This window comes from Xenopus laevis, chromosome 3L (assembly GCF_017654675.1).
Source record: "Xenopus laevis strain J_2021 chromosome 3L, Xenopus_laevis_v10.1, whole genome shotgun sequence".
In the NCBI taxonomy this organism is placed as follows: Eukaryota; Metazoa; Chordata; class Amphibia; order Anura; family Pipidae; genus Xenopus; species Xenopus laevis.
This window is the reverse complement of record NC_054375.1, coordinates 111,146,326-111,170,519: the sequence shown is the minus strand read 5'-3', so window position 1 is coordinate 111,170,519 and position 24,194 is coordinate 111,146,326. Positions and strand designations below refer to the sequence as shown.

At 38.5% G+C, this 24,194-nt stretch overlaps 1 protein-coding gene across 6 annotated transcripts in view; it reads left to right on the top strand.

Moving 5' to 3' along the window:
• The window catches only part of bnc1.L (basonuclin 1 L homeolog), a 61,756-nt gene that overhangs the window by 24,102 nt on the left and 13,460 nt on the right, over positions 1-24,194 (top strand). For 2 of the 6 annotated variants that reach the window (XM_041586803.1, XM_041586802.1), the window contains exon 1: positions 18,383-18,744. The exons of 1 other annotated variant lie outside the window; for it this stretch is intronic. The gene's annotated coding sequence lies outside the window, so the exon portion shown is untranslated. Of the gene's footprint in view, positions 1-18,382; positions 18,745-24,194 lie in introns of those variants that run through there. 3 more of the 6 variants (XM_041586801.1, XM_018253139.2, XM_041586804.1) reach the window with 3 other exon arrangements.

Genomic DNA, 24,194 nt, shown 5'->3' with positions numbered 1-24,194 from the left:
GATGAAACTAAGATCAACCTCTACCAGAATAATGTCAAGAAAAAATTATGGAGAAGGTGTGGAACAGCTCATGATCCAAAGCATACCACTTCATCTGTAAAACATGGCGGAGGCAGTGTGATGGCTTGGGTGTGTATGGCTACCAGTGGCACTGGGACACTAGTGTTTATCCATGATGTGACACAAGACAGAAGCAGCCAAATGAATTCTGAGGTGTTCAGAGACATACTGTCTGCTCAAATCCAGCTAAATGCAGTCAAATTGATTGGGAGTCATTACATAATACAGATGGACAATGACCCAAAACATACAGCCAAAGCAACCCAGGAGTTTATTAAAGCAAAGAAGTGGAATATTCTTAATTGGCCAAGTCAGTCACCTGATCTGAACCCAATTGAGAAGCATTTCACTTGTTGAAGACTAAACTATTTGTGGGACAGAAAGGCCCACAAACAAACAGCAACTGAAATCCGCTGCAGTAAAGGCCTGGCAGATGTGATAACTTTCCCTGGTGGTTTAGTGGTGCGGCGGGGACGCCCGCCAAGCCCTCTCCTTATTTATTGGTGTGATGACGCCAGCGCACAATGGTGTGAACTTTAAAAGTATTTAAAGTGCCAGAATGTATTTTTTCACTGTCCGTTATAGGTTTCCTCATTGTGAGTTCCTGGTGCCTCTGTGCTGTTTAAGCTTCTGTATTCTGTGATCTGATACCTGTTTTGACCCCTGCCTGCTACTGACAATCCTGACTTCTAAAATCCTGACCCTGCCTGGTAACCGACTCTTCTGTATCTGAATCCCTTCTGATTCATCTCCTGGTTGACCCTTGCCTGTCTGACTCCACTTATACTCTGCCTGCCCTGACCCGGCCTGATTGACTACGCTTTCTGCCTATGCCTTGTACTGTGACCTTCTGCCCAATAGACTTGTGCTTTACCGTCATGCCCCTTTGCTCGTCCAGAACCTTTTGCTTGGCACCTTTCTTAATAAGAGCTGGTGGCATCCGATTAGCCGAGGGCTCCTCCTGAGGGGAAAGGCGGCTGTTAAAGGCAGAAGCAAGGACCGAGAACAGGGTGCTTAGCACTGGTTCTGGATTTAGGGTGCCGACCGTGACAGCAGAGCATTAAAAAGGAGGAAACCCAGAATCTGGTGGTGTTCAAAACTTCAGGCTGTCATTGCCAGCAAAGGGGTTTCAACCAAGTATTAGAAATAAACATTTTATTTTCAATTTTTTTAATTTGTCTAATTACTTTTGAGCCGCTGAAATGAAGTGATTGTGTTAAAAAAAAGGCTTTAGTTCCTCACATTTCTTTGCATTCTTTTTTTGGTGAACCCACTGAATTAAAGCTAAAAGTCTGCAGTTCAACCGCATCCGATTTGTTGCTTTTAAAATTCATTGTGGTAATGTACAGAACCAAAATTAGAAAAAAATACATATATAATATTATAACAAACAAGGAAAGGTTGTGCTCACCACTAATTTTTAAAACTATTAGGCGGGGGAGGCTGTGACCACAAAATACATATAGACAAATACAAGAGTCCTCTGCACTCAACCCATTATCAATATATTTCAGACCTTGAGACATTTTGTGCATACTGCTATTAAAAATGCCATACCCTTTAAACAAAACGGGGATTGTTTGTCCATATATTGCAATATATTTAAGCTGGCCAACTACGTCAAAGTCATCCCATATCTGGCCAGTCCTATGCTCAATTTTAATTTGATTCATTAAGAATTCTATTGCTTCATTATACATTTTACAAAGGCACTAAGTATTACCTGCAACTTACTTGCTGCTTTCAAGGTTAAAACTCCCAAACATGGTTGTTCTTTTATTGGCCACCAGTGGGATCACCTGACTATAGCTGGACATGGAGCTGGCCACTGCTCATGTATAAACCAAAACCTCATTGCACCCCGCCTAATGGTTTAAAAAATTAGTAGTGAGCACAAGTTTCCCTTGACAGAACTAATGTCAACTTCCAAATGTTGGTACCATCTTCTTAAATCTTGTCTTAAGAGGTCTAAAGTACCATTGGTTGGCTTGTTCTCAAGCATTGTGCGAACTCTACCTAAAGTAGTATCCTCACCCTAAGATCCTATTCTTCTGCTGTAGATGAATAAGAGATTATATTTAAAAGATACATTTTAAATAGAGAGCAATGTTTGGTCATCCGGGGTAAAATTCAGCTTGAGTCCAATTGGACCACATAGTTTATTTTTATCACCATTGGGAGAAATTGTATAGCATAGAAACAGGGCCGGATTTACATTGTGGGCGCCCCTAGGCCCACTACCGTTCATCGCCCCTGTCCCCTCCAGGGGGACAGGAGCAATGGGGATTGGTGCACGAAAAATTAAAAAAATGATTGTATCTCCAGCGCATCCCCAGTGTTTCTGAACCAATGTGGGTGTGGTTGGGCAGCATGCCGCCCCCCTAAAATTCTGCCGCCCTAGGCCTGGGCCTAGGTGGCCTTTCCACAAATCCGGGCCTGCATAGAAACCATGGGTAAATTGCTAATATAGACCTTATGGCCTTTAGTTCACTTAGTTTGCTATCCATTTACAAACTGTGGTAATAAAAATTATGTGAAATAACATTATAACGTTGTTGCTAGGGTAATTAGGACCTAGCAGCCACCTTGCTGAAATCACAAACTGGAGAGATGCTGAATAGCTTCCTATTCACCACAAAAAATGAAAACCGATTACAAATTGTGTCAAGAATATCACTCCCTATATCATACTAAAAATTAACACAAATGTGAACAACCCCTTTAAGTCTTTTCTTAAGAGCCTTTTTCCAACAAAGACATTTGGATGGGTTTACAAATATATCCCTGATAACTGCTCACTTGCCTTTAAGCATTTGCCTTATTGACTATTTCTAAGTAACATAATTGATGCTTCATAGAAAAAACAAACAGCTGGACTTCTACTCTGTCTGGAAGGGTAGAGTCTCCTTATTAGAGCTGACAGCCTCAGCATGGACACAACCCTAGAATAGATCTGAAGTCTATCATGCATAAATGTCTAACTGTTAAGCACTGCTTAGTAATGCATTTATTGTTGTACTGTTAGTTATCCCTCAAGATCAGTTGATTTCTTAAAATAAAAATTATCAATGGCCTTTACTTATTTATAGGGTGTATATATTTAAGGTTGCCACATTTAATAATGGTTTGGGCTGTTTCACTTAACTTAAAGGAGACATATTGTGAAAAAGTAGAATGTGCTAGTGTATTATACTCTTTTATATATAGAAGAAAGTGCTGAAAAAAGAAGTGTTTCGGGCTGATTTATTGAAAATTAATGCAAAAACCTTACTAGTTTCACCCATCTGTTCCACTTCCTGATGCCTCCTCTCCCAGGCTGTGGAGGCAAGCTGGCAACACCCTGCACTGTAGGATCGAACCAATGAGTAGCCAGGCTGACCTGATAGGAGAAAGGAAGCCCGTCTTTGCTTTTGTGAATGCAGAGCCGTGACTGGCTATCCTTCTCCTACTGTGCTTCTGCCAGGGACCATTAGGCCACTCCCACCATTCATTTGAACATTGGCCAGCTACTGTAGCAGATCTATAGGGGGCTCCAAAGGGCCATTTTTAAATGATAATATTCTTAGCCCAGAGTGAAACCAGCACCACTTAATATTCATTATTGCCTACAAAATTAGTTATTTTTCATTCATTCTATATGTCTTCTTTAGGAACAAATTGATCTATTTCAAAGGCCTGTCTCTTTCCCATCAAGTTTATAACGGTAACCTCACTATCTATGTTTAATCATACACAAGAAGGATAAGCCTGTATGTCGTTTTGTTTAAAAGATTTTTTAAAAATCTTTCCCCCCCCTCCAATTTTTTTTTTGATCTGATGGTTTTTAAGGCATCTGGATTTTTTCCATTAACATTGGGTTTCTTTTTGGAGACTCTTTATCTTGTTTTATCAACCTCCCTTAATAATTTGCATTAATTATTTTTAATTATTGCTTCCTTCAGTAGATTCATTTGTTGTCAAATATATATTTGTTGCTCATTCTGGGACCTCCTGGAGGCACACCCATCTTCTCTTGCCCTGCCTGCCACTCCATCTCTCCTAATGGAGCACTCTTCTTTGTTAGCTGGGTAATTTAGATGTTTGTTCCATGTTGCTGGATATCCCAAATCTAAAAGATGATACGGTTCAGTTGGCACCTCTTTTAGCTAGCTTTCCTAGCTAGAGCTTGAGTTGCTTTCTGCTGTACTGTGCTGTAATGTACATGAACTCGTCTTAATATACAAGTGACTAAGAAGAGATGAAGGCAAAACTGGAGCTTCCAAAAAACTTGCATAGCTTTTGTAAAATCCGGATGTTGTAGATACATCATTCTGCTCACTTACAGCTACTTTTAATTGACATGTTTAACTAGTAATATTAATGCATTCATTGTTTTAATGTTTTTTTTTTTTCTTGCAAAGTAATCGGCAAGTGGGCCATTTTATTACACCATTTCCACAGAAGATTAGTTAAATTTGTGGATGGGAGTTAGGTCAACTTTGTTTTTAATAAAAACATGAGATAAATTCTGGTTTTGGATAAACACCCCCCTAAAAGTCGGAATTGATTTAAAATGGTCGAATAGCATCAGGGCAGCTCTAAATAACTTATATAGGACCTCAAAAACTTTTATTTGGCAATGTTTTGTATTATTGGTTTTCGTGGTTTTTACACTTGATACTTTTTTTAAAAAAAAATTGGGGAAACCATGAATTTTTAGACAACGAAATTTGATTGTTGGTAAATGGGGCCCATAGTGTATTTAAAATGTTGACGCAAACTTTATGAAACAAAATAATGTGCTTTTAAGCCAATAGTCTTGCATTGTACGGTACAAATATACGATGAAAAGCCTCGGTGTACCTTAAAGAAATGCCCGGGAAACTTCTGGGTGGGCCCCATATGTTTTTCCTGATGCTCTGCATGGAGAAATCGTTTCAGCTGTAGTGGGATTTTCTCTATTGGGAGGCTTTCCTTTTTGTTTCACTTTAACCTGTTCTTTTCTGACAAGGAACTTGTATCAGAGAGGGGTATAATAACAAAGTGCTGCTAGTTACTTCCACTGTAAAGAGGTGTTATTTTGGTTTCTGACATATTTTCCTGATGACCCTGTGTGCCTCCCATAGTGCAGCACGTTGAAAGGTTTGGGCATTCATTGAGAAATGTTTTATTGTACCTAACTCAATTGTAACGATAGCAGACTGTAATCCCCTTCTAAAAGAAATCCTTGTCCCACTGTGTTCTGGATGATAGTGTACTAGTACTAATGCATGGTGTATGCATTATTCATAGCCTGGCATGCTAGTTTAATAAACTCTTAACTCAAATTCATTCAGGAAAAAAAATCTATATTGTATGCTAGTTAAAGTGCAATTTATACTGCAGCGCCGTATCCAGCTCCAAACCTGGTACACGATTGTGCACAAATGACATGAAATCTCCCAGTGTGCATTGATGTTCTCTCTTCTTAAATCCTTGGGGTACAATGAGTGCGAGAAAGTATAAACTTGTGCAATCTGATCCTCTTCCATATAACCTCCTTCATTAGGAAGTTGCTGATGGGAGCTGTCACTCAACAGCTGTAAGCCCACAGCTCAACAGCCACCTGTAGGTAATGCACGAAGAGCAGAACTCCAAGTGGGGTGGGGTATGGGATAACCGCATTCCTTACCACTGTAATAATAATCATGTATGCTGCTCTCTATTGTGCCATATCAAAGAACTCCCTCTGTATTCAGGTTTCCTTACTGAGTGTTTATTACCGTTTATTGTGACTTATATTATCTATTGTATTGAAAAGTTTGGAAGCAAAGCTGTGTCACTTTTTTATCTTTTGTACCTGTATAGGCCTACAATGAGTTTAAAATGAGTTTTGATTCAGTCATACAGCAAGTTTCATAAATAAATTAAAAAAAAATTGAAAAAAAGGGAAACCTATTGTTGTTTTAAATTTATCATGGAAAATATACCCAGTTTATACTGTGTTTTTTTAATTAAGAATTATGTTCAGTTTCATTAGTGTATAAATTTGCCACAAATTTACCTTTAAAACTGTAGAAGCCTGATTGACATGGGACTACCAGTGTTGTAGTAGGTAGCGTAGCACATCACAATGTAACCAGTTTGCTTGCTGAACCAGATTGTAGTATATCTAAAAAAAAAGATGGATCAAAACTTTTCTCAGTACTGATACTGTTGCCTGTAGATCAGGTCCGGACTGAGAATTAAAATAGGTCCTGGCATTTCAGGTACACAGAGGCCCAATCAGCCCACATAGAGGCCCAAACAGCCCCCACCAGCCCACTAAATAGTGACTTTCTATGGCACCTTATAGCAGCCCCTCTGGCATTTGCCAGAACCCACAGATTGCCAGTCTGGGCCTGCTGTAGATGCTTGTGACTAGGGCAGAATGGGATTTCAGGTAGGGGTTCCATTACCCGGAAAACCATTATCCGGAAAGCTCCATATTCTGGAAAGGTTGTCTCCCATAGACTCCATTTTAATTCAATGATTCAAATTTTTTTTTAAACGATTTCCTTTTTCTCTGTAATAATAAAACAGTAACTTATAATCGATCCAAACTAAGATATACTGTAAATAAAATTATATTTTAGAAGACTTGTGACCTGGAGATCCAAATTACAGAAAGACCCCCTTATCCAGAAAAGTCAAGGTCTGAAGCGTTCTTGATAACAGGTCCCATACCTGTAATTGACACATGTGTTTTTGTCTGATGCAGGTTTATGGGTTCCACCACACAATTGTTAATTAACTCTATAATCAAGTGCATATATAAATGCTATTTGGTAGAGTCTTATGAGTAACTAGTTCATCAAAAAGCTGTGGTTATTTTTTGTAAGAGACTGCTTATGTCCCTGTTATTTTAGGGAATAGAAAAGCCACAAAGCTAGCACTTTAAAACCTTTACACAGTCTATACAACTGCTTCTAAATATGTTCCTGTATTCGAAATAATATATTATATATATATATATAATTTACTGTGTGTTTACTGAATCACATGGAATAAAAGCAAGCTTTTTATACTGTAAGTGTACGCACATTTTCTTGTTTCCTTATGATTTACTGGTAGGAAGGTGCCCCGATTCTGTTTTTTGGTATGAAATTTCATGCTAGTGAGTTGAAGGCACCATAGTATATACAAGGCTTCCCCCCACTTTACCCTTAACTAATTGGAAGCTTCCGATTTCTGGCTGACTGCCAGGACAACCATTAAAAGGGGTTATCATTGTACACAATTCCAAGAAAGGGTTATTCTACTGGAGCACAACAATGGCTCCATATTCAACACTTGTATTCAACAATTGTATATCAAAATGATGAGTATATGGAGGCAAATGCAGATAATTATATAAATGTAATGTTTTTACTTTGAACTTTCATTAGTAATTTTTTATGTGGGTGAGGCCTGGGTGTTAACGATGATATTCTTGAGAGGCCTTGCAAAAAAAGAGAACTGCTGCATTAGAGCAATGGGTACACCAACTCCCCCTCAAAAAAACAAATCTCCCCATGGCACAATAACCAATGCTCTACTGCACATGAAAAGAAAAAAAGTGGAATCTAACCCTGAAAGTGTATATCCCTTCAATTGCCAATTCATAGTTGCTGCTCATCTTCCAGGAACTAATATGTTCCAGATGATCTTGATAGAATCTGTGTTTTTTATGTTGTTTCTATTAATGAAACCGTAAAACAGGTTATTTGGGGAAAGGTGTAGCTCCGATGCCTTTGATTCACAGTAACGAGTACTTCTAAACACATGAACCATGTTGTTATCTTGTATGTGACATTCCAGAAACTACGGCTATGATCTGTCCGGTAAGCTTAATTATGATGTTTAACTGTGTTTTTATGATACCGTAGTAATCCTGTCGGACAGAGTTGCTGATGTAACTAATCTAATGAAGACATGCACTTTTTTATTTTGTGTGTCTGCGACAGCGAAATAAATGCTTGAAGCACCGAGGTTAACCAAGTTTCAATTGCTGGAGTGTTGTGACCATTATTATCTAAGGAATTGGCTGCCAGGGGATTTCACGTGCCCATGCCCAATTATATCATGGATAATTAGATGTCTGGTGTTAACTAAATATTTGGCATTAGACCAGATTTAATGCAGTGACTTAAAATGTAGCCACAAAAACTAGACCTGTATCCAAATAATTTGACATGGACCTTTAAATATATAAACATATACATTATTTGGATATTAACAATAAGATAGAGAAGGCAGACAATTATTTCCCAGTGGTACCCAAAATTTGGTCCCCCTCACAGAAATATTATTTGCTAGCTGGGCAAATCAACTGTAATGCTCAACAATGTTAACAATAGATTTTTCTAGGGCAGTTACTGTGGGAAGTAGACTCTAGCACAGCATTTGTAGAGGGGGTATGTATGAAGCTTTTCTAGGCAACTTCCCATCAGCACCACTGCTCTTAATGGTCTTTGTCTAAAACTGGCTATATTCCGACAGCTTCCCTGCCCATGCTTGGTATGGTATAACCATAATAGTTGCAGACTACTCAAGTTCACTAGTGAATTCCAGTTCAATGGGATCTCCTCTATTTATGCAGCTGCAAGAAAACCGATCCCGTCATTTTGATTCTAGTACCATCTTAATGCAATGCCGCCCAGAACCCTCCCCAGTTCTCTCCTCCTGGGTGTTATAGCCCCACCTGCGCAAAACTGAATCCATCGTATTTCCTCCATCATTAACGTTCCTTAAAATTTCATAACCTGCCATTCAAGTACAAAGGTTCACTTCCCACCTAGGCTTTTGGTCATTGCCCTCTTTACACGTTGTATTGGCTGTTTCCTATGTATCTTTGTATCTAATGTATACATCCACTTATTGTCCAACGCTGCGGCATATGTTGGAATTTTAAAAATGTTTTAATAGGCTTTTGCAATTTACTACTTACAGGCGTTAAGCTCTATATATTTCAACATTTCTGTCTATTGTAAATGCTGCCACAAGATTCATCCACTTATTTAAACATTCCGTATCAACTGCTCCCCATTGAAAATCCCTTTACTGGTCCCCATTGTTCTCTGAAATTCAATTCTAAACACTAACATTTATCAGTCCCTCCTTACTATCAGAGCTGTTGTCAAAATGAACTCCTTCATCCCACTGACTCCATCTCACTTTCCCTTCTCTTCTCCTCCTCTGCTCCTCCTATTCTCAAATTTAGGATTGCTCTCAGGCTTCTGTCTTTCTATGGAATTCCCTAACATGACCTATCTGACTCCTTCGCTCCATAGCTTTAAATGGTTATTGAAGACAAACAGGTTTCAAGAAAATGACTTAATGTACCCAGGATTTTAAAATGTCAACATAATTTATAGAATCATTTTCTTTTCAAGAAACGTATGTCTAAGTCGTGTCTCAGTTGTTCTTCAACCTTTTTTGACTACCTAATCCTACTGTCTTTAACTGCCCTTTAACCCTTGATGCTAATTGATTATATTCTCTAGTTTGTGATGGTATTATGGTAAAATACAACTTGTATAAATAAATGATGATACGGACTAAAAAGGGACAAATTAGATGGGAAACTTAAATGACTCCTTATTGGCTATAATGTCCATATTTAATATGTCAGATATGTAAATTCTATTAACTGCTCATTTTTCTTGTCAGCAGCATTGCACAATTCTTTGAGAAGGTGTTCTAAAAGATGGAGGTGTTTTAAAATTATGGGAGGGGCACTGTCAACTAAAAACATGATCACTAAAAAAAAATCCATCTGGTATAGCTAACATTGACCAAATAAGTCAAGAAAAAAACTCACATTTTTGTCCTGCAAAACACGGCAAAACTCTCTCAAAAATTAAATTGGCCCCAGGTGTGTCCCCTAAGTCCATTTTCTTTTTGTTGTACAGGAATTATTCAAGTTATTCATGTACATGATGTATTCATCCCATTTTTCTTAAAACTGTTAATAAATTTTCAGTGGTGGACACCTTTTGGTTCTGGCTTCTGTGATGTGTTCCAGAACAACAATCCCTAGAGGCACATTTTGGTCCCCATTCTGTATCTGTGACCCTTCCTAACCTATGCCGGTCAGTAGGCTAACATGGTGTCAGTGGTGTTTACTTGGGCAAGAGTGATGGCATCCAGGTGGATTTTTGCTATAAAGCTGCTAAGAGGATCATCTGTATTAGCCACAGAAAAGTATGAAAATAGCACTCTTTGTGCATAGTTCCATATAGCTATACATAAACACAAATACATTTCTAATAAAATTCCTTTTTAGTTGCCTAGGCATCATGTACAATATTTGTGCAGATGTCCAGCTGCACATTTTTAGATTCTTATCAGTTATTTTTGTACATTGACAACCATTTTTCTTTTTGCCTCCATCTGTGTGATCCGATGCACAGCAACCTGCTTAATGAAAAGTTTGATTTCTTTTCTGTTGACGTAAAGAATATTTCTGTTTTTCTTAATACCTGGATTTGTATGAGAGACTGGACTATAAATAGAATATGACCTTAAAATAAAGATAAGTAATACAAGGTAACAATTGTAGCCTGACAATAATTTTTTGGCTGCTGAGGTTAGTGACCCCCAAATTGAAGAGACAAGAAAACTATACCCAATGAAAAAAAATGAAGATCAAGTTGGAAAGTTCTAAGAATAGAGCATTCTATAACATGCTAAAAGTAAACTTAAGTGAGCTACCCTTTTTAATATAAACCATTGACATTCTTGGTGGCGTATTTATCAAAGAGTGAAGTTAGAGATCACCACAGTCTACTAGAGTGAAATTCCGCCACTCTCCATTCATTTCTATGGGATTTTGAAAGGCATATTTATCAATTTATGAACTTTCACTCATTGATAAATACTCTTTTAAAAATCCAGTAGGAATGAATGGAGAGTGGCGGAATTTCACTCTAGTAGACTGTGGTGATCTCTAACTTCACTCTTTGATACATATACCCCTAGGTCCCAGAACAGCTACCACCCTGCTAGCAAGAGGAAGAGAATGAACAGAATAATCAATCCTGCCCCCTTCAGACAACTAGTGCTCCATCTTAAGTCAACTTGTTATTATAGCTCAAAACACCTGCAGCAGTGCAGATAGGACATCCATTAGGATATTGCCACTATGTCCCCAAGGGAAAATAGTTTCTAAAGGGCTGTATAAAGCTGTGAAAAAAAATCCCTACTCATCTCTAATTTTACATAATGGCATTGCATGTTTTTTTTAAGCTCTGTGATGAAATCTGGCCAAATATAAAATTCCTTTGTAAAATCACATAAGACCATAAAAGTCTTTGTTGCAGTAATGTAAAATAATGGTGCGATCAAACCTTATAAACCAACTTTTCATTTTGTGTAAAATATTTGACAACTTTATAAAATCTGCTCCCTTACAGCATTGAAAGGGGTTGCTCACCTTTAATTGAATGTAAGTATGATGTAGAGAGCAATATTCTGAGACAATTTGCTACTGGTTTTAATTTATTATTTGTGTTTTTTTTTTATTATTTGTAATTAAGCTTTTTATTCAACAGTGCTGCAGCAATCTGGCTGCTTGGGTCCCAATTACTCCAGCAACCATGCATTGATTTGAATAGGAGAGGGCCTGAATACAAAGTTGAATAATAAACAGTAACAATACATTTGTAGCCTTACAGAGCATTTGTTTTTAAGATGGGGTCAGTAACCCATATTTCCCCAGAAAAAAAACAGACCGCTGGAAAGAGTCAGGAAAAAAAAGCAAATAATTTAAATTATAAAAGAAATAAAATGAAGGCCAATTGAAAAGTTGCTCAAAATTAGCCATTCTATAACATGAGTTAACTTAAATGTGAACCACCCCTTGAATTTGTTTATACAAACAGTAATGTTCTATTTTGTCACTGATTCCATATTGTCTGTTTGTCCAAAACAAGTCAAATGTCCCTTATGACACCATAGCTTGTCCTTATGTAAATCCATATTTGGCCTCTGAATTATGGCTTTTCCCTCCCTGACCCTGCATTGTTCTCATGCATACTTGCTGTAATGCCAGCTGTAAACTGCTGATCCTGAGACTGGAACTAACGCAGGTCTGCTGATTTTGGTATCTGTCTCCCAGCTGGCAAAATTACTCATCATCAAAAGAAAAACCCCAACAAATATAGTTGGTTTTAAGGTTTGACTTTATTGTGACGCTGGTTGGTTTCCAAGAAAGACTGACATGGTGCTAAACTGAGCTGGAAGTGCTTGGAGTGAGAACCGCATATATTTGAGATTTTGCAGCTGCACAAAAATGCCCAGCATGCTGGGAAAGATGCAGAGAAATGATTCTGTTCTGTAATGGTTGTCACTTTTTATCAAAAGTGTATCTTATAAATGGAACCCAAATGGAACCTTAGCAGCAGTTTTGCTTTGCTTAGAACCTCTGAAACTAAAAATTAGCTTCTGGCATTTACTATTAGTGATTGGCGAATCTGTCCCGTTTCGCCAAATTTTTTTAAAGCTAATGGGCATCATAATAATGATTTTGACACGAGTGACAATTTTTTACATGCAACGCTTTTGTCCAAGTGCATCAGTCATTGGGCGTCTGAAAGATTTTTCGAGTTTTCCATGCCGCATTTTTGCCTCCATTTCATGAAAACATTTTGTGGGTGGCGAAATGCGAAAATTCGTTGCAAATCCATGCCTGGTGAATAAATTCACCTATCACTATTCACTATGTTCCATGCTACAATTAATGGAGTAGTAAAGTATACCTTTTGCCGCCACAATCCGTACATTCTGGTGTCCAAACCGTCTCGTTGAACCACTACATAGATGTGCAGAGTGTTGTAGCTTCCTTCTGAAGGCATTGACAAATTGTGTGGGCAAATTTGCCTATTGGAGAATCCTACCACCGCTCTAGATGTGGTGGGAATTCCAGGGTCTCTATTCATATCTCCCAACATTTTGTAAATAGAAAGAGGGACGAAAAGATTTGCGTCAACATTTTTGCTCTCACCCATTTTTGTGGCCACGCCCCTAATTACCATGTTTCTTTTACAAAATTTGGCTGGTTATGAAACTTTGAACAAATTTCTGTGGTTTTTATGTGTTATTACATCTTTGCTAATGAAGGTGAATTTTCCTTTAAACTGCAAGCCACAGTTTCACCAAGAGACCTGCTTATCTTAAATATTCACAGTTGTATCTTTGCTTATCTTAAAATGTTAGTATGTGCAGCTGCTGAGTATTCTGGGCTATCTGCCAAAAGCCTCTAATTTAATTACATTTCAGAAACATTTATCTTTTTCTGGCTGTTCAGTGCAGGAGATCAAAGAGAGAGTCGGGACATTTCAGTAACAGTCTGGGACTGCGGGTTGAGCTGTCAAAATTGGGACTGTCCCATTTTTTGTGGGAGGTATGTCCATAGCTGGTTGTATCAATAGGCTTTTCAGACTTGTCAAGGTAACTCTCCAATTACAAGTATGGGATTTGTAATCCAGAATGCTCGGAACCTGGGGTTTTTCAGATAAGGGATCTTTCTGTAATTTGGATACTTAACTCTACTTAAAAATAAATTAAACGTTAATCAAACCCAATAGGCTTGCTTTGCCTCCAATAAGGATTAATTATATCTGAAATTGGATCAAATACAAGGTACTGTTTTAATATTAAAAAGAAAAAGGAAATCATTTTTAAAAATTTTAATTATTTTGGACAAAATAGAGACTATGAGAGATTGCCTTCTAGTAATTCAGATCTTTATGTATAACGGGTTTTCTGTATAACGGATCCCATACCTGTACCGTTTTATTACAGAGAAAAATTAAATGGTGTTTAAAAGTTCTTATTTGATTCAAATGGAGACTATGGGAGATGGCCTTCCCATAATTTGGAGCTTTCTGGATAACAGATACTGTTATCCATACCTATACTTTGTTCTTAACCCCAACTAAACTGCATAAATCCATATTGGTGGCAAAAAATTATATTGGTTTTATTGAACATTTAAATGATTTTATCAGACTTAAAGGAGAACTAAAGACGTAGACTAGAAATGTTGTACAGGTATGAGATCCGTTATCCAGAAACCCATTATCCAGAAAGCTCCGAATTATGCAAAGTCCGTCTCCCTTAGACTCCATTTTATCCAAATAATCAATTTTTAAAAATGATTTCCTTTTTCTTTGTAGTAAGAAAACAGTAGCTTGTACTTGATCCAAACTAAGATATAATCAATCCTTATTGGAAGCAAAACCAATCTATCCGGCTTATACAAGGTTTACATGATTTTCTAGTGGACTTGAAAGTGACATGAATTTCCAAATTAATGAAAGATCCATTATCCGGAGAGCCCCAGGTCCCGAGCATTCTAGATAACCGGTCCCATACCTGTACATTATGTTTTGGGCTTCTGTACCAGCCCAGGGCAACCACAGCCCTTTAGCAGTATAGATTTCTGTCTCCAAAATATCACAATTTTAACCATATTTATTTTAAGGGTTTAGTTCTCCTTTAAGTTATGGAGATCCAAATTACAGAAAGACCCCTAATCTGGGAAGCCCCAGGTCCCACACATACCAGATAACAGGTCCCACACCTGTTATAACAACCCATTAAATAGAAAGAAAATTAAATGTATTGGAATGACTAGTAATAATTTTGAGCAAGCAAGATAAATATAACCTAAAGAAAGTGACGGAGAGAAATGTAACAGAGGCCCCTGGCAGGGAAGGAGTTAAAGCCTTTGGGTTATGTGGCGATGGAGCGGCGCATTAGAAGTTCTCCATGTACCAATGCTCTTTGTGAAGCCATGATTAGCACTTCATCCCGGTGCTTTGGCTTTCCTGTGTTGCTCTGTGCACATCTAAAAGGATCACTGAAGTTGAAACAGTAATTCAGGAATGTTGTGTTAATGTGTATTCCTGGCCCATAGGCTTCTTTTAATTGGGTGCAGCAGAAAGGCTCCCCACCTCACTGATGGATATCTTTGCAAGCAGAGAGCGCTATTTTTTTTTGATAGCATGAGCATCTCCATAAACCATCTTTAAGACTTTTTTTTTTTTTTTTTTGGTGTTAATTACTAAACTTCTGGTGACAGAGCAGACTTGCCTGTTAAAACTTGTGTTGCAATTTATGGATTAAAAGCCACACCTCTGGGGAACATCCGCACCAGAGCTGTTTTGTTGTGTGAAGCGGGTGTTCATCAGCAGTCTCGACTGTGGTGACAGAAAGTTAACTCTTTCCCACAAAAAGAACATGTGTCGGGCTCTCAGGGGAGAGGGGAAAGCTGGTGCCTGATCTCTGTGCAGGAGCTCCACTTTTGTACACTGGTTTCTGAGGGGTTTCTTTGTTTTTCTACTTGGCCCTTCAGCTGGTGTGAGACTACATCTCCCATCATCCTCATTGTGGTGTTTATACAGATGGCCTGTGGGTGTCCTCATCCTCGGCTACCCCTAAACATAACATCCCTAGTATCTGCATTGCTCAGTCATTCATCCGAGTTTGATATCCCTGTCATATTTGATGATATTTTATATAATTATAGAGGGTCAAGTACATAATAATGATGTCCACCCTGAAGCCCTTCGCTTATTAATTTACAATTTTAAGCAACCACCGAAAAACCATCCGGGGACGCAGGGAATTGTAGTGTAACATCCCTGAGACTGGATATAGAGCCCGGGGGAAGCAATTGGAGCTGCCATCCCCTTACATTTGATCTGGAGGCTACACTCCATCTGAAACTTCAGCAGAAAAGAAGCAGGCTGAGTGGAAAGTGCCTATCACAGCTTTGCTGATAGGTCAGTCCTAGAACTTCTTATATCTTGCTTCTCAGTTTAGCAAAACTTTACATACCTGTCCGTTTTATAGCAGATTCTTTCATCCAAGAGCAATCCTTATGATTAGACTAGAGCTCCATGATAAAGTAGCTGTCGGGGTATGGCTTTCAGCAGCTTGAACACTCCTATTAAATGTCAGAGGCCATATCTGTTTAGATTAGAGTTGAGGCCATTTGACTTGACATTCTTGAAACAAACTTTGCATTCTCCAGGGATGCCAGATCTCAGCCCTCCAGCTGTTAGGGAACTCCATCTCCCAAAATTCTTAGCCAGCCAGTTACAGGTAGCACTGCAGGCTGTGAGTATGGCATCTATGATGCACACCTCCTGATCAAGATTTGAGGAATTTTATGCTTAAGAATTTTTCCTGGTTTGACTTACCTGCAGATGTCTCTTGGGACAAAAGCATCACTGAATACCTGCAAGTGCACTTTTCTTAGTTCATCTTCACACTGTATCCTGTCTCTAGCTATACCCTTCAATTTCATAGCAGACTGCAACCATAAAAGTTCCCTTTTTAATCCCGTGTAATGTCTGCCGCTACTAGTAAAGAACTTAACCCTTACACTGCCTTCCTGGGAGACTTAACATTGGTGCTTTAAAGAAAATAATGTACAAAAAATACCAAAATGTGGTTACAAATATCTGCTCTGTTTTCTCCATTTGCACAAAAATAGTCTATGCCATATGTCAGTAATATTTTACATATGCAAACCCTGCTTTAGCTGATTCTTAGATGATGGAACTAGAGAAAAAAATCTGTGTGGCAGTCAGTCAGGGCTGTTGTAAGAAGTGGAAGATCCCAAGGCAAAATACCAAGAACAACCTTCTGCTTACCAGTTGTTCAACTACAACTCCCAGAGCCCACATCAGCCACATCTGTTTTAGATAACACTGGGATTGATCATAATAGGTTTGTAAACTGATGGCTAAACTTTGTCCCTCTGCATACTACTTGACTACAACTCCCAGCATCTCTTACATCCTTAGGTTTCTTCACCTCCTGGCTATCTCTGGCATTTTATAGAATTCTGGGCTCAGTGCCTCTACTGGGAGGATCTTGCATATGTCCGCACCATTACTATTTAATTCTTTTTAGTGTAAGAGCATGAGTAAAAGCATTAATCCCCAGAAGACACAAGGCATCCTTATGACAATAATACGTAAAATGGCTTAAAGGATGGCTTAAATGGGCAAAATGATCTAATAAAAGAGAAATATTAAATGTCTGAGGCCCTCCAGCTGCTGTGAATAGCAACTTCCATCATCCTGCTATGAACCACACTTCCCAATATCCCCCAATTGCCTGCTTTTGGATTTTGGCTGGTGCTGTTAATATAACAAGAGAATTCACTAATTTCTTCACTTATTAATTTATGAAGAGAGTCCCAGTAGGAGCACAATGACCAGCTAACATGCTACGCAGTGCTTCAGAAAAAAAGTTCATTATTCACATCCGCCCTCCATCGTTTTTCCACAGACTAGGGTCAATTTCATCAGTGTACAGTTAACTCAGAAATGTTGTGAGTAAAACACAACTATGAGCATTTTCCAGTGATAATTGTCTGGCCTGTAAGGGCAATGGGTGAGTTCACGCTGTTACATTCACGTACCAATTTTGAGCATTCTTCCCTCAATGCTGTAGCTCACAACTGCCCTGTGTGTACTTGCCCTTGGAGAATCTCAATTTACCAGACATCGTAGAAACCCCTCCATTAAGAAATAGCCCCAGGGGTCGGTAACAGTAGGGACAGATGACCCAGCTCCTAGTGTGGGGGGAGGGGTTAAGATACAATGGTGGCGTTTAAAGAATGCAATTTTTTTAGATATATGTAAAAACAGAGTTGTCTCCTGAAGGATTACGGTTCATGAACATTAAAAAGCTTGCTGTAATTCCCAGTAAGTTGTAGCTAGTTGATTGCCATGCCATGCAACTACAAATTGACCTCACTGTATGTGGGTTAGAACTGCAGAGCAGTAAAGTGACCGCAAGACTGGGGCTCGTTTATCAACATTGAGCAAATTTGCCCCTGGGCAGATACCTATAGCAACCAATCAGTGATTAGCTACTGTATTTAAAGCCATCTGCAAGTAGATCAATGAATGCAGCAATTTGATTGGTTGCCATGAGTTACTGCCCATGGGCAAATTTGCCCAGTGTTAGTAAATGACCCCACGTAGTGACTTCATTTTTAATGGGATACAAGTTCAGTCTCAAGTAGAAGCAACCTGACCTAATTATCTTTTACTACATTTATATATTTGTTTATTTTTTTTTAACCAAATTATGGCTAGGTGTAAACAACTGCTTCCAGTCTGAAAGCAGAAACTAAGAGTTTATACAAAGATAATTCTGTTTTCCAGAGGAAAAAAAAACAACTAAGTGCCCTTAGGTCAGCTGCATTGATTTAATGCATTGCTCAGGCTGCCAGAGCTGAGGTAGAATCTCCTTCAGACTGAATGAGGAGTGTCTCAAGACTCTGCCATTCCTTTTGATCAGATCTCTGTGAAAGATGAGTGTCATGGCCTCTTCCAGCCAGCTGTGAGGGGACTGCCCTGTGACTCTGAGAGCATGCTGGAACTGAGCAGCCGGGGCACTGAGGTGAGAGCATGAAGCAGAGGTGAGCAAGGCAGACACAAACTCAGAAGGCCCACAGAACACCAAGTGGGAGGATCTCATTCCACTCCCCTGTGCACAGTCTTAGTATTCATCAGACCTTGAGGTGCTCATATTCAGACAAGGCTAAGAAGGCGTGTGATGCTTCTGCTCTAATACTTGTACAGACAGGAGTGAGCCTCAACTAGATAGCTGGAGTACTCCATGAGGGAATGAGGCGCTGCCCTGGATGTTGCACAGAAACCTCTGACAACAGATAAAGTAAGGAAACTTTTTTTTTTTTTCCCTTCCTATATACGTGTGTATTTGTGTGGTACAATTACAAATCATACGGATTTTTTTTTTTAACTTTATTTTGATTTTGAAGGAACTGTATATTTTAGTTACTTTTATATGTGCAGTGTGCATATAATATGTGCATGTGGCACACACACACATATATATATATATATATATATATATATATATATATATATATATATATATATATATATATATATATATATATATATATATATATATATATATATATATATATATATATATATATATATATTGCTATGGATGGTCACTTTGACACTTCCGAGAATGCACTCTCTCAATGCGATGCCGCCTGGGGCATTTAATTTTCTGCATGCTTGGTGTATAGAGGATCCTGCTTGCTACCTAAACACCTAATACAAGTATGTGGCAGTATCTAAAGTGCTTTAAGCAAATGCATTAGGGTTCTTATTATGATGTGCAAATGCTCTTAAGAGCAGGCAGTAAAAAACTATTTTTCCTGGTCCTTTAAAGGATTATTAGTGTCCGCTGAGATGTGTAAATTATGCATATGATTCACTGTGAAACATTACTGTTCTTCATTCTCATTTTCCATATGTAAGTAGAATACATGGACCACTACCACATGTATTTTAGCCGTGACATCACGGCTCATTCTTCAGTATATTTCTCTGGAACTGCTTTTTAGAAGTGTGCCTAAGTAGTTTTCTATTGTACACTTTTTAGATTGTGGTTTTGAAGACTGGAAACGGTTTTCGCTGAAATTGGGTCCAGAGCAATCGATAGAGTGAATGATGACATTAAGTGTACAGCATTTGTATAAGTAATATTTATTAGGTGGTGCCAAGGCCATTTTCAGCTTTGGTATAATGGTTCATTTGGAAAGCAGAGAGAGAGAGCGCTTTCAGCCTGTGCTAAAAAAGCAAATGTCCTGTCTTGTCTGTTCACGTGGTTTTTAATTCACCCCGCTCTTGTGGGGAGTTAATAAACGCTCATCTCCTTTTGCTATATTCTCCTACAGAATTCAGTTGCTTGGCTTGTTGAACTGCAAAAGCTTATTGTTTGCCTTATCTGTTCGGTGAACTAGCTCTCCTGTGTTGCAAGACCCTCAGGCACGTTGCGCTGCTGCAGTCTACAAGTGAAATCAGCTTCATTAGTCTCATGATGGCACATCAGTACAGGGCTGGTGTTGCCGCTTCCTTCCAGCAAGTCCTGGAGCAGGATCTGGGCTGCCTAAGTTTGGATAAGCTTGTAAGGATTTGTCAGCCAGATGTGACATGATTGTCAAGAGGCAAGTAAAGGAGGAGATCTGATATTAATGAGTGCATAGCTGGAAGCCAAACTTTCTCAAAGACAGTGTAGCAACATGTTCTTCTTGTTCAGGGTTCCTCATTCCTTGCCATTCAGCTGCCACCGTCTTGAAAGAAAGGGTTATTACAGGGTATAGCTGCTCGTAGTCTTTGACAAAGAAAAATCCAATGTATGTGGCAGAAATGAAAATAAGCGTATTTAAATCACTTTATAGTACTGCTGTTGTGTGGGTGTGTGTACGTGCATGCTTTGAAAAGGTGGGTCATATTTTAAACAAAATCTTGACACTGGCATCTTCAGGCTTTTGGGGAGGTAGGTAACACTTTGTATATTGCTTCATGTTTGTCTACTGTCCATTCGTTTCTTCTATAGATGTTACAGTGCTTTTCAGGCACCTTTTGCAGTTTGGGGGTTAAAAGGTATTCTGGCACGAAGTGTGACAAAACTGAGAAGGGCAAAATAGGTCTCAACATGCATGAAATTTGATGTACAGTGCCCCAGCCTGACCTGCGACATAGTTGGAGAAGGCTGTGAACAGATATTTCCAATTCTTCCCTACAGTGGCTCCTTTCATAGCCTCTGCAAACAATGTAAGTCAGCCCCCCACACCAAAAAAAAAGAAACTGTTAAAACAACAAGCTTTGCTTTTCTACCAAATATAGATTTCCAATGTGTTGTGCTTAATTAGTAATATTTAGCTTTACTTTAGCAGCTTAGTTGCCTCTTCTTTAGGCTGGAGAGCTGACAATATCCTTAAGTGCCAAATTCTTCATTGCAGAGATTTCACAGATTATAGAAAATGATCTGAAATGTTCTGCATGGCACTCTATCCATTCAGACGTATTTCACTGTTCCTTATGCATTTCAAACAGATGTTTTCCTACACTTTTTTTTCATGTTTATATTAAAAAAAAAAGTGATTCTTCATCAAATAACCTCCTCTGAAAATGTGAATATGTTTAAAGTGCCCGGATCACTTACCACAATGCCATTACTCTGATACTATAGTTGGCCACCATCAGGATATGTGACTGGTCAGTTTGTTGCCCGTTTGGTCAAAGATTGCAAAACTTAGACTGACACTTAGAGGGCCAAGTTGCAGAGATTCAATGTTGGCCGCTCAGAATGTTAGGTGGGGGGGGTCAGAACAGTTCCAGATCAGCCAATGACATTATACACCTGTCTTTTATTGTGGCAGAAGAAGGACAAAACTGCTGCGGCTCTTGTTATTTATATGAAGTGCTGTTGAACTGCAGTTCTGGACACAACCGGACACCCTCATACAACACCAGTATTACTATTGTTTTCCCTGCTACGCCTCTGTATTCCTACATATAACTTCTGCTCTGTAGGGCATTGCTCCCGAATTGTGCAGAGAAGAAACCAGAGTTCAAACAAGGAATAAGTTATGCGTATTCATACATTTTTTTGTGTGTGCTGTATACATTTTGTGTTGAGCTGGTTTCATAAACTCTATTAGAGCACACAAATGCACAGCTAGGAGTATATAATAATGCATGGCATGCTGCAGTGTACAGAAATCTGGGCACTTGCCCTATTTGTACTCTCCAAAAAATGATTGCTGCTACATTGGTGCCAATTTGATTGTCCAGATTGCTAGAAAACAGCATACCCTGACCAACATCATAATAGTTTGGTCTATTATAAATACACTTTATTGATGTGTGTATCCTAATTAAAAAATAAGTGAATATCCAAATACTTTGAATATTGTAGCAAAAATTTGTAACTGGGTGTGACTTGCAGTTTGTATATCTGTAGCTTCCTGGGCTGAGGATCGGACTTCTGAGCTGCCAACCTGTGGACATTCCACAGTACAGTAGAATCATTTGTGAGCAGAACATTTCATGGTGCCCTTTAAGTTCCTAACCACAAGATTTATTAATGTGTTTATCCTAAACCTGCCACACCAACCATGTAATCTGTAATATATTTAATTCAACTTTGTAGCATTGGTTGGCAACTTGGCAGTTATTTGGCTGTCTCTGTCCTAACTGGTTCTGTTGTCTGCAGTTTTTAACCATCTTGCATATTCTATATTAAATGCCTACATTTTTATGTATAGCCACCAAATATAAATCGTGGTGCAGGTGCACCAGATCCAGACCCTCGGCTAAGAGGTGTGGATAGCTTGTATACATCAACGACAAAAATGGGGGGGGGGGGCAGGCACTCTAAAGTCACCAAGAAAAATAAGTTAAAAACAAAAAACCTTATTGGAATGACATCTATGGCATTAGCCTATGATTAAGTGGAGCACAATAAGGCATTAGAGATATTCCAATAAAGTTGTTTTTTTACTTGTTTTTCTTGGTGACCTTTGTGGTTTTTGAACGCTTGTTTCCCATTTTTGTGGTTAATGTTCTAATGGTTCCAAAGCTTGTACCGGATCTTATAACCTATTCAAACCAATCTATTTGAAAAATGTTCACAATTTTAGACCCCAGATGATATTCAATATAATTCTGTCATGCAGTAACGTTCTGTGGACAAATGCAAGAGATCCTCTGCACTAAACCATTATCAATTTACTATAATAAGTACATTGAGACATTTTGCCCTGACCTTTAATCAAAACAGGGATTGTAAATTGTAAAGTTCTGTGGGCCTTGGTAATGGGGATAGTTAATTTTTTTCTTCTTTCTCAACTCTAAACGTCCAGCATTTTCAGCCTGCCTATAGCTAGGAATTGTATATAACAGACAGAGGTCTGCCAGTGTGGTTTGAGCAGTTGTTTGGACACCTTTTATCTATAGTAGGGTTAAAAACCTAGAGCATGAAAGGCCATTGGTGCTCTGAAAATCTGCTGAAGTGAATGTGGTTGAAGGCATTTGCTGGCTGATGACAAAAGCTGTAGTTGCAAACCGCTACATTAGTGAAAAAATGGACATCCTTGTTTTGAAGGCTGTCCAAATCCACTGGGAGCCCCTCTGGGATAAGTGACAATATAAACCATTGCCTTCTATGGCTCTAAGAATGAAGTTACTCGTATGGTAATAAGCCTTTACCCCTAATCACTACCCCATCTCTCATGGGAGAGTTATTGGGTTGGACCAGGCTTTAGGAATAAACCCCTGTTGTTTAATGTTATTAGACAATTACCTTTACTATTCCCCCCCCCCCCTCTCCAAATAGTTAATCATTTTCTATCTTCAGTGGGAAAATTATTTTACACCTCTCATCTTATATGCTTTCATAAAAAAAATACTCTGTAAGATTCTCTTGTCCAAAAACAAACTGAATAAAATCACCATTCTCACACTGTAGGAGCCTCTGCATTAGAGGGACAGCATATAGAATGTTTCCTCCAATATTTTCCCATTGTTATTTACAAGTAAGGGCATCTTAAACATACTTTACATGCAAATAAAATGACAATTGGGTGAACTTAGAAAATTCTTGGTGGGGGGTTTAGATATTGTCTAATAATCAATGGACTTGATGCTGGTGCATTTTGCAGTTACTGTGTATTAGTCACAGCAGATTCCATGTTTTGCATAATGTATGTCACTTGGGGTAGTGGCTCCTTGATTTACTGTATGTTTTTTTTATTGCCCCAAGATCAAACTTAAAGTTAAGTTTGAGAAATGTGGGACGAGTGCAACTGACAGCCAACAGAAATGGCATTTGCTGTCCAATAGCTTGAGGACTACAGGTTGCCCATTTTTTGTCATCAGAGTTTATTCTTTTATCTGTGCCTTGCTCTGACTCGAACAAACCTTCCCCTTTAGAACGCAAAAATAATTATTTTTTTTTATGGCCTTGAGACAGATTTTTCATCTCTTTTGTAATTTTTATATATAGTAATGAGTCAATATATGCAGTCTGTTTGGTTTTTTTTTCCTATGACCTAACTCAGAGTGTTAGTTCCACTCATTTCAGTGAGACAAGCCACACAAGTTATTTTGTAATTGCTCAATTGGTTTCAGATGCAGCCACCTGGAGATCTGCTGTTCATGAAGAGGGTTAGGAAATATTACTCCTACATCTTCACAATGGCAGTAGATCCATTTTTAAGTTTTTTATTTTTTTTTATTTAACCCTATACTGATTGTACAAAATAAAAAAAAAAGCACCAACACCATCACAAATATGTG